Here is a 10221-nt window from a genome sequence, read left to right as displayed (position 1 = left end):
TGTAAAGGTCACTTTATGTCTGGTTCATCCCAGCATTACTGGATTCAAATTGTGCCTTTTCTACTCTGAGCACTCAAAGGGCTTTTTACTACAAGTGTCATTAATCAAGTCTTGTAAAAGTCCTTTTGAGTATACTTAAGCACCTTATTTAACAGTTATACATCGATGGGTGCATGATACTACCAGGAAGCAATACACTGAACTGACTCTCGATCTCCTGAGCCACAGTTACCCCAATTACAGTTACAGTTGCTGCCAATCTACATTCTGCTTGTGGAACATTTTATTCTGACAAAACTCTCTGGATATAATAAGAGCAGTGCATGCAGGCAACATGGACCACATAGGCAGGCCACCACACAGACTGACCGTGTATGTGCCTCCCTGTTCACCCGACTCACCCGACTAGAAAAAAGCAAGTGTGCTCCTCTAATCTGAAAACTCCTGTTATATCCCCATTTATATGTTTTTGGTCATTTTTTGAATAATCCAAATTTTGCTTTATTATATGCCCAAACCTGTGGCTGGAAAAATCTTCCCTAATAAATGATTTTATTACCAACTGAAACCTGCTGGTTAAGTGAAAATAACAGGGCTACAGTTATTATTAAAACAACCTTTCTGTCATGACCCTGTGCCTTCTCAGCTGACTCTGTATGGCTACAAGTGTTTCTGTTGTGTTGCGTCTCTCTCTCTCTCCTCCTGCGCACTGCGCTCTACCGGGGCGTAGTCATGACGACTCCAGCCCCTGGCTCGGACACCTGCAAGCAATCGTCTCATCACCACACTCACTTCTTAAGGCGGCTGCCGAGAATGCTTCTTCACTGGATTATTGTGTAGCACTCGTCAGTGTCATTGCAAGTCTGAGCTTTCCCACGAGTTTCTTTCGTGCCGCAACTTACCTGTTCTTCCTTCCTGTGCCAGATTTCTTGTCAGCCTGAGGACCGTTGTTTGGTGAGCTAAAGTCAGAGTCCGAGCTAACCTGAGCATCAGCGAAGGATTGTGTATATAGCCCCGTGTGTGACCTCCCCGTGCCTGTGTTCCCCGGAGACCCTCTTCCCGTACCCCCTCACCTGTATATATCTGCACCTGGTGTCTGTGTGTAAATAAATTGTGAAACTTTAGAGACGGTCTGCCTCCGAGTCTCTCCTGAGCCTGACACTTTCCAAGAGGCAAGGAGGAGGAATAGGCAATGTATACAATAATGTCAACCACTGTAAAGAGCTGTCATATGGAACATTTATCTCTTTTGAATATGGTACACTTCTGCTGATATCCTCTTGCTGAACAGATTTTAGAAACATCTAAAAGCTCAAAAATCGAATGCAACCTTTTACTGAAACTGCTACTAGCTGTGTATGTTAACAGTGTTCTTAGCATGGTTGATTTTAGCATAAATATTGTAAATATGATTCCTTGTTAAGAGACTGATAACTTAATATTACTGGTTAAATCATTTTCAATGTCAGAGCTTGGTTCATATTCATGCATAATGTAAATGTATATCTGAAAAAAGAGATAAATGAGGAGGAGAAAAAACAGCAGGGTAGCGCACATTTACAACAATCAATTAAGGATTAGATGGTAAATGGACTGATTCTTATATAGTACTTTTCTGCTCTCGAAGTGCTGTATACAACATGCCACATTCACCCAGTCACACCCATTCTCACGAGCACAGTCTCTAAAATGACTGCTTTCTAGCAACATTCACACTCCGATGGATGCATCAGAGAGCAACTTGGGGTTAGTACCTTGCCCAAGGATACTTGACATGCAGACTGGAGCCAGGGATCGAACCACTAACCTTCCGATCAGGTGATCTGCTCTACCTCCTGAGCTACAGCCACCCCAATTAGCTTAAGTCACAAACATGCATGCCTTGTCATTTCACAGTTAAAGCAATTTTTAAAATTCATTTACTTACACTTACCAGTTCTACATGTTTCATTACCTGGGGAATTTACAAGCATTTGTCATTGGGTCCAAATCACAGTGGAAGGCACTCAAGGTAGTCCCCTACATGACTCACATAACCTTCAGGAGTCAACACATATGGTGCACCCCAAGGGCTGCTATGGGACCTAAGTGATTCAGAACCCACAGTTTCACTTTGCCAAGATGGACGTATATACACCACTGGCTAATTGACATGCTCAACACCGTGATGTGGTGATGCAACACACAGTTGAAATAGAACAGTTATAAAAATCTACAAATGAGCAGGAATGCATTTAGGACAGACTCCATGATGCAGATTTGCAAATCTGACTATAAAAACTACAAAGCCAGAAAAACAAAAGTCTGACTGAAAGACATGGCAGAAAGCAGCTAACTGGATTCATCACAGGTCCAAGGCCTCGTTCCAGTCCAGTCTACTTCACCCTCTCCAGCACTCATGGACACAAACAGGTCCTCGGGATTTCTGCCCTATAATGCAGCCTTCTGGGACTAAATTCCACAAACACATTCTCTTGTGCCGAGTACTAGAAGGGGAAATGGGGCTAGAATTCTTCACTCCACCAGAAATACTTTTTCACTCGTTCATCTTTGCTCACAGCTGTCACAAGAAAACTAGTTTGGAGCTGTTCTTATGAGAAAGAAAGAAGAAAGGGGAAAAAGGAAAGTGGAAGAAAGAAAGAACTGGCAGCACTCTGTGCATTCTGATGATGCTCAATATATTATCAGCCACACATCTGGCATGTGGACTCTTGAGTATGCAGAACAAATTAGTGAAGAACGAAATGTACCTAAGGCAAATTCAAAGTGTGGAAAGTCCTGACACGGTTTGGTACGGCCAAGCAGTATTAAGCATGCTGTCAAATTTAACTATACTATTATATTAGAATGTTCCAGATTTCTGCAAATTCTGAAAGAAAGGTAAACTGAAGAACATCGCTTCTCGTTTCTTTTAATTTGTTTACAGAATTCTCTGCTGTGATGAATCAAATATTGAACTCTTTGGCCTGAATGCCAAGAGTCATGTCTTCATAGCTTTGTAAGCAAAAGTGGTGAATACTTCTAGACATAATTTTTGTTTTTCTTTGTATTTTTAATAAATTTACAAATATTTCAAGCAAACATTTGTTTGTTGAATTGTTTGTTTGTTTTCTCATTTTGGAATATTGTGTTTAAAACTTTAAGAAAGACTTTTTTAAGATTTCATGAAAAATAAATCCATTTTAGAATGTGGAGCAAGTGAAACTGTGAATTAGGCCTGCTTGATATAAGGATATATATTGGATGACGATATGAAAATGTCTATCGTTTCATATTACGCTATCATTTTTTTCGTGGTGTTGCAAAATAAACTGTTTACGGCAATATTTTTTCACCATTTTGATGGTCACTGTAGTGGCTGTATTAATTTCTTAAAGTTCTCTCTTTCTCTTATATTTAAAATAACCACACTACGGACAGACAAATGACTGTTTTTACGCGTTGTCGTTAGCAACAACGACAGTAAACCTAGCGTGTGGCTCCGCTGTTCGCTTGTTTATTTTCCACATAAACCTTTCACAATAAAGCTGAAGACCCTGTTGAGATTTTTAAAAAATAAACTGAAATGACGACTAACAGAAGGACCAGTCAAAACAAATCGAGGATCTTAATTCTAAACGAGGGGCAACCTCTGTAGCATGGAGATGGTTTGTTTATGAAAAGTCTGACATGGACCAGAAAACTGTATTATGCAAATTATGCAGGAAATCGGTCCCCACCTCAGACTCAAACACAGCAAACCTCTTCTACCAACTATGCAAGAATCACGTGAAAGAGTATGGAGAGAGTTTACGGATGAGAAGCACCGTCAGGTGCTCAAAATAAACCTTAGACTCAAACCTTAGAACAGACTTTGCCCCACAGCACGCCGTGTAATAAATACTCACAAAGAAAATGGCGGCTGTTACAACTTATGTCTAAAAATGTATAGTTTCATGCATCGGTCAAAACACTTGACTCCAGGTACACAACACCCAGCTGAAAACACTTCACACAAGTCGATTCATAGAATTTAAAGAAAAGTAACATTTTTGTGATACATATCGGTGTCGGGACGATAAGTGTCTTATATCGGGATATGAGATTTTGGTCATATCACACAGCCCTACTGTGAATACTTTCCGGATGAACTGTAGGAGACTACAGAGTGAGTGAAGGTGTTCATATAGGCAAGGTCATCAGACCTTGTACCACTCCAGTTGGTGCCATGAAAAGAGTCTTTTAGCATGTCTACGGCTCGGGCAGAGGTCATCTTGCCACTCGTAATCATTGATACGGCTGTCTTCAGTCTCTGACTGTACTTTGGAATAAGGAATATAGTGTTATTATCAGACTCACTAATTGATACTCTCATGATATCCCTCAGGTATACTGCAGAATGAGCAGCAATTCCTGTGGATTGTACATAGATGCCTCACCACGTCATAAGCCAATCGGTACTTCTGCTAAATGAGCTAATAAATTATGGCTAACATCCCGTTAATATGTGGCATGTAGAAAACAGTGGATGACTTTAGGTGGCCACAGTGGACAATGCCGTCCCTACAATCTGTTTAGTCTCCCCAAAAGCCACCCACTCAAATCATTCATTTGTTCACAACCTGATGCTGGTTCCTATCACTGCAAATTTTTTACTTCTTTTTAGAGTGATCTCTAAAAAGAAACATGCTCAGGGCTGATGATTACAGCGACTGGTGTAACTAGTCCAGGCATTTATTTTTCCTGAGAATCTTGTGGTACACTGGACAGCAAGTTAAGAGCATAAATTTCAGATTGTTTCCTATTAGTACTTATCATGTACAGCAAGAAACCATAAGATGATAAACGTTTGCCATCCTCTAATCTTGGATATCATTTAAAAGCGCAGTAGAAAATGAACTGGAAACAACTGTTAAGTGACTCTGACAGGATCCAGAAAGCTTCTGTGCTTAATGGTGCATTTTTTTCATTTAAGAATTGATGGCGCTGTAATGGCATATTAAATTCACATATAAATAGTGTTCAGGTTGGTGTCCATTTATTATCACAAAGTAGCTTCAAGTTGTGTTAGACAAATGAGCTTTCTCTTGTTCTGTTTTTTACTAAAAGAATAATAGAGCTCATGCAAAACAAAATCTGTTTTGGAGGCCGTTGCTCCTCGATATCTACAATGACTCATAGGTTTCTGTTAAAAGGGACTGACACATCGTGTTCTGTTTCAGATAAGAAGAATGTTCAACTGACACAGTAATTGAGTTTCCAAAATTGCCCTATGAGATTGGCTGACTGTTGTGAACTACATTTCAACGGACCACAAATATGAGGTCATTTGATCAGAGTTGTAGCAGCAGTGAAAAAGCAGAAACCACTGCTATGTTTGAAGGAAAATCAAATGTCCTTTTAAAGGTGGTTATTTGACAGCTGAGACTCCTGTAAAAAGGACAGAAAATTATCTTGTAATATTTCAACAAAATACCATAGAAAGTTGGTCTAAAACAAGTCAGGCAGAATTGTAAATGTATAATTTTCTTTTAAATAAAAACAGCAGTCACTGCACTGCAGCTGGGACACTTCTGTTAAGTGGCTGCTGCAATTCTTGGAAACATAGTTGGCACCAAAAGGTCTCACATATCAATCCAATCATTGTTACACACACACACACACACACACACACACACACTGTTTCAAAAACAACTAATGAACCATTGAAGCAGCAGTCCGATACTGTAGTCTGCACATAAGGAGGCAGTCTTGGACTCATTATTAGCATTTTGCTGCTGGTAGCAAACTGTGTTAGCAAGCTAAATCCAATAAATTATGGGTACAACATGTAAACATACACACTCTCACACACAGAACTACTAATTAATACAAAGTAACAAATTATTAATAATATCCTAGTTTCACTGAGCAAAACTGAAGCACAGGGCTACAGCTTTCTGTTTTATAACACCTATCAATATAATATCAGTAAGTGCTTATAAAATTAACTCCTTTCTGCAGGTGGATGAGTTGGAACATAAAAACTTTTAACCGGGGAGTATATGGTGATTTACTTGATTTTACAACCGCATGTTTTGGCGAAAATGGTTTCAACCTCAAATTGGCTTGTGGCCTAAAAGAAAAGATTATTGATTCTAACCTGCAATTTATTTGACTGCACCCTGAACATAAGAACCCTGAGAAAGCAGGTCTGCACATAAGAGAAACTACAGCTTTAACAGAGACATGGGCTTCTCTTTGTTTAGCCATATGCATTTTGGATGTCAGTTATCGTGTGGAGATTTTCTTTTGGATTCGCTCTGAAGATCCAATTCGTCTGTTTCTGTGCAACAGCAGAAACAGCAGCATGTTCACAGAAAGCTTCGCTTACCAGAGTCAGATCATCTTCCTCTCTGTTCCTCTTGGCTTACTTTTGTACAAAGTGCCATAGCCGGGTTGTTAAACATCATGCAGTGTGTTGTTTTTTTCTGACAGGCAATGGTTGTGAAATCATTGGTTTCCAGTCAGCTGGTCAGCTGTAAAGATACAATTTCAGATCCATTTTGAAGGCACTGTTCAAAGGGAACTCCATTGTACAAGTACTGTTTAAATAATACTGGACAATCTCTTTTGATCGAGAGAACAAAGCAAGCCGAATTCAGCCAGTTTGACGTTGTGCTTTGAGTGGAATGAATAGCTATTTACTAATGTATCTATTTTTTTGTCCCATCAATGTCTCATGGAATCAATTATGGCAGTGGTTCCCAAACTTTTTTTGCTAGGCCCCCCTTTGTTTTACGCGCATGCACGCACACGCACGCACACATCCTCCAACCACACAGACCCATATTTTGCTCCATTGTGGTTTATTTCACACCTCAAACATTTAGTAAACAATTAAGCAAATACAAGTTAACTGTAATAAATTACAGGTAGTAACAAAATAAACTACTAACTCTTTTACGCTACGTCCACACCTACACGGGTATTTTTGAAAACGCAGCTGTTTCGTCCACACGTAAACGGCGTTTTGAATCACCGAAAACTGAGATTTTTTTTAAACTCCTTTTTTGCGTTTACGTGTGGACGAGGAATACAGTGTTTGTCACGCAACGTCAAAGGTATGTGCCTTTTTTCACGTCACGCTGTGCGCCACGTTATTGTTTACATGAGATGAATTGCAGAATGGCAGATAGAGACAACATACTGTCACTGATAATCTGACTATCTTCAGTTTTTACACGCTTACATACTGTACACACACGCAGTTACTGTCCCTCCATTTACAAAGGCAGAGGCGTCACGGTGTAATTATTTTACGTGTAGTTGTTTTTTCCTGTGTAATAATATTCAACATTGCTATCAATACATTTTTCAAAAAATGCCTCTCTGTGCAAAATGGGTTTAAAAACATAAACAGCTGTGGGATCCTGTTAGTCCGTGATTTGAACCGAGGGAACAAATCATAGCAGGATCAGCCTGATGTTATTTGTATCCCACTGTAACTTTACTGTATAAAGAGCTAACATCTCCAAAAAGTGTTTGTGAACTAAAAATCAAGAATGTGGGATACTGTTTGTCTGTGATTTGAACAGCCCAGTGCTGCTCCCGATGAAGGGAAAACCAATTATGCAGTGGAGACCTACCTCGGCACTTGTGTAGGTGAAGCCAAAGGGAAGATGTGCTTCACCATATTTTCTAGTCTTTGGCTTAGAATGAAGTTGGTTTGGAAACGTATTCAGCGATGCTTCATCTCCTGCTTTGTGTTTGTGTGGGCGCCCCGTGCTAGCAGTGTCCAAGCGTTTTTTTTCTTTCCCTTTTCATACCGCGCCCCCCTGCAATGGCTCTGCAGCCCCCCTAGGGGCGGGCCCCACACTTTGGGAAGGTCTGAATTATGGAATATCAGAAACTGATCTGTTACTGGTGTAATTGTTTTTTCCTTATTGTTATTTTGACATAATCTGTAGTCTGACATCATTCACGGGGACAGTCAACGATGACTTTAAAACGTTAATACATGCATTCTACCTTGCTATTAATTCCAAAATGGTAAGCCTTAAATGATCTTTGTGTAATCCCACAAACCCATTTTTTGGAAATTCTACTAGAAACATACTAAAAATTGTGTCTATACAAAAAGATCTAAACTTCTCATGAACATCCTGGTGAAAGAAAAAAGGATTTGCATTTTCCACTCCATACAAAACCTATATGCAGGATTACGTGAAGGTATTGAGTTTTAAATTAGGAAGTGTAGATTTGGGTTGCTTGGGGTAATACTGTATAACGGTTTGATTCAGATAATTATGTGCTCTGTAATAAAAACTGCCAGTGAAGCAGACTCAAGAGTGGGTATCTCATTGCTAATGTGACCTCCATAGAGGATTATAACCACCTGCTATGGGACCAGATGATTTCTCTGCAGTCAGTTATCTTGTTGCCTACTGTCTTTGCTCTTTTCTCTTTACTGCTCAAGTCCCTGAGTATTTTCTGAAGCATTCTCAAATGTGGAACTCATTCATAAAATCAAACTATGTACACTAAATGAGTAATGAGAATAAAGCTTGTTTAATTTTTTTTTCAGTCTATTAAAATAGGTGTATGTTGACTATGATTTAGTACTGTGTGTGTGTGTGTGTGTGTGTGTGAGAGAGACAATAGTGGTTTATTGATGATAACCCTGATATTTAAAAATGAAATGAGATTATCGTTAATAATGCACATGTAACACAATCATACATAATTGTGTAATTGTTCCTGTTATATGCTTGTGTGCAATTCTTGTATATGCACTTTTATATAGAAGTTAATAGACAAGTGCACTTGTATTGTGAGTTTAATAAATTTGCAAAGCATTGTTTTGAATCTGTCATGAATCTCTGGCCATGTGCCTGTTTTTTGCCAATTTTGGTAACTTTTCAGCAAACAAGTTCAGCGCTGAATTTAATAATTTGAATGAATATTTCTCATATTTTGGTGAGAAATAGTTTTTATGACTACGAATTATCTCTGTGTGAGATGTTTACCAAATATCTGTGAATGTTATTCATGAAAACCAAGATCGCAATTAAATTATTTCACTGTAAGCGTACCTGCAGTGGCACAATTATACAATGAATATTCCTCATCATGCAGGAAACTGAGGTATTTCATTACTTAGTCACTGGCTTAACTGAGGAGTTCGACCATCCGGGAGGGGCTCAGAGTAGAGGCGCTGCTCCTCCACATCGAATGGAACCAGTTGAGATGGTTCAGGCATCTGACAAGGATTCCTTCTGGGTGTTTCCTGGGTGAGGAGTTCCAGGCATCTCCCACCGGGAGGAGGCCCCAGGGCAGATCCAGGACACGCTGGACCCCACACTGTATAAGCGGAAGAACGTGGATGGATGGATGGTTTGATTAGCATTAGCACTGCTTCTCAGCTCTATTGTAGCTAACAGTAACACTAACATGAATTCAGCTGATGCATCCTTTTATTCCTTGCAGAACTTTGTGTGAGGCATTCGGGAGAAATTGTAGGCTAGCGTTCTCCACAATGTGACAGTGCCCTACTAGTTTGTTAATAAATCTCTGCTGAATGACTGAACACTGAACTAACCCTGTGTTAGCAGTTAGCCCTGCTAACTGCTAACACAGTAATCATTCTTAATGGAGGATAAAAAGTAGCTATAGTATTTTTCACAGTTTCATACTTAAGACTTCAGATTATAACCCGGTCAGGAATTAAAATATATATATATATTGACTGGTAGCATTAACAGCTAATAAAAGTATTAAGTTGTTAACATTAATTGAGTAGCTGTAGACATCAAATTTGTTATGTATTTGCTGTTTCTGCAATAGTCTGTGCTACATTCTATAACTCTGCAGGTTACCTTACTGCTTTCCTATTTTATCATTAAATGGAAATAAAACAGCGCCACACAGAACAACTCAGTATGCTAGAGCACGTAAAATCCAGAATTTTTACTGTGCATTTTTGGGCAAGTTTCATGTTCAAACTATGCACTTAATTTCAGGTCAAAATGACTTAATTTGCAAAGTAGTTAACAAACTCATTTTGTAGGCTAAAAATCTAGACATGGTGAAGACAACCTGCTAAAGATCAAACTAAGCATCAGAATGGGAAAGTAATGTGATTAAGTGACTTTTAAGTGACATGGTTGTTGACATGTCATGCAGATCTGAGTCTTTCAGAAACTCATCGTCAAACCTTGAAGCAGATAGCCTACAGCAGGAGAAGACCACACCAAATGCCCC

This window comes from Neolamprologus multifasciatus, chromosome 2 (genome assembly GCF_963576455.1).
Source record: "Neolamprologus multifasciatus chromosome 2, fNeoMul1.2, whole genome shotgun sequence".
Lineage (NCBI taxonomy): Eukaryota > Metazoa > Chordata > Actinopteri > Cichliformes > Cichlidae > Neolamprologus > Neolamprologus multifasciatus.
The sequence above is the reverse complement of the archived record's forward strand: the minus strand, read 5'-3'. Positions refer to the sequence as shown.